The following is a 1381-nucleotide window of genomic DNA, read 5'->3' on the forward strand; positions in this document are numbered from 1 at the left end:
GTTTGGGATTCTCTTGTTGTGAATGGCTCCTGTTTTGAATTATCTTGTCGCTTTATTTATGTTATTTTTACTATGGTGGGCTCTATGAGTCAATGTTGTGGCCCTGATATTATCAATGAAAAAGATGTGAAGAGTCTCGAGTTTCTCTGAACAGACTCAGTGTCCATTAATTGTATGAATGTACAAACTTGTCTTTTATAGACAAATTACAAATGAGAAAATATAGAAATAAATCACAGCACCTAAACTATACCCAGACTTACCATAAATACAAGATATTGTATCGACCCTACCCATATTTACTGATTACAATATACCCCTTCCGTATTAACCGGATATACAGTATATACTTTCCTTTCACAAAAGATAGCTTTCATGAGCAGTTGTCTCAAATTATCTCATGGTCCTAGTTGCGGTAGACCATAATCAGACTAGATCCCCTAAAAAAACAAATAATTGTATCTGCAAACTCCTACCAATGGCAAATTTCAATTATTTCATATTGTCCAATACTTTAATATGGACTACATATTCATGGACTAACAATTCCTCAATGGCACCACAAATGGCTCAAATCAATAGTCCTTATAACAAATTATTGGGAAGCATTGTTTCCAAAAGTTTTGATACTGGTACTGCCATTATGGACATTTGATCATATTCTTCTTTTTACTGACACATGAAGTGAGATATTTTTGGCCAACCACATTTATACAAGCATAGGTAAGACAAGCGATTGCTAAGAAGTTGAAAATTTTAAAACACAGATTGAAAGCATGGGGAAGTGGAAGGTTTGGGAACATCAGTAACCAAATTCAGACAGTAATAAGATATATTGAAACCCTGAATTACATGGAGCAAATAAATGGGGATCTTAATAAAATTCAAAAAATAGATAGAGATCATCATAAAGGGATTATCGAGAATTTGCTCTAGTGGGAAGAGATATTTTTGGTGTTAGAGGTCTAGATCCAAATGGATAAAGGAAGGCGAAAACAATATCAAGTATTTTACATGCCATTGCAAATTCAAGAAGGGTTAACAATGTCTCAGGGATAGCGATCCCAGGGGTGGGGGAAGATTTCAGAAGAGTCTTTACTTCAAAACCCCATATTCCATGCTCGATTGCAAGTCCCCTTTAAGAAGTTGAGTATTCATAGTGCCATCCTTAATGAAATTTCCTTAATGAAATTATGAGATCAATGGTTTTTGGTGAGAAATGAAGAATGTGGATAATGAGCTGTCTCACTTCTGCCTTGTGGCAACTTTAAGGTCTCAAGAGGCTTGAGACAAGGTGATCCCTTGTCTCCATTTTTGTACACTTTGGTGGGGGAAGCTTTTAGCTTAATGCTTGATTGAGTGACTAATGCAGGCCTCCTCA

Source organism: Amborella trichopoda, chromosome 12 (assembly GCF_054954075.1).
Source record: "Amborella trichopoda isolate Santa Cruz 75 chromosome 12, AtrichopodaSantaCruz75HAP2 v2.0, whole genome shotgun sequence".
In the NCBI taxonomy this organism is placed as follows: Eukaryota; Viridiplantae; Streptophyta; class Magnoliopsida; order Amborellales; family Amborellaceae; genus Amborella; species Amborella trichopoda.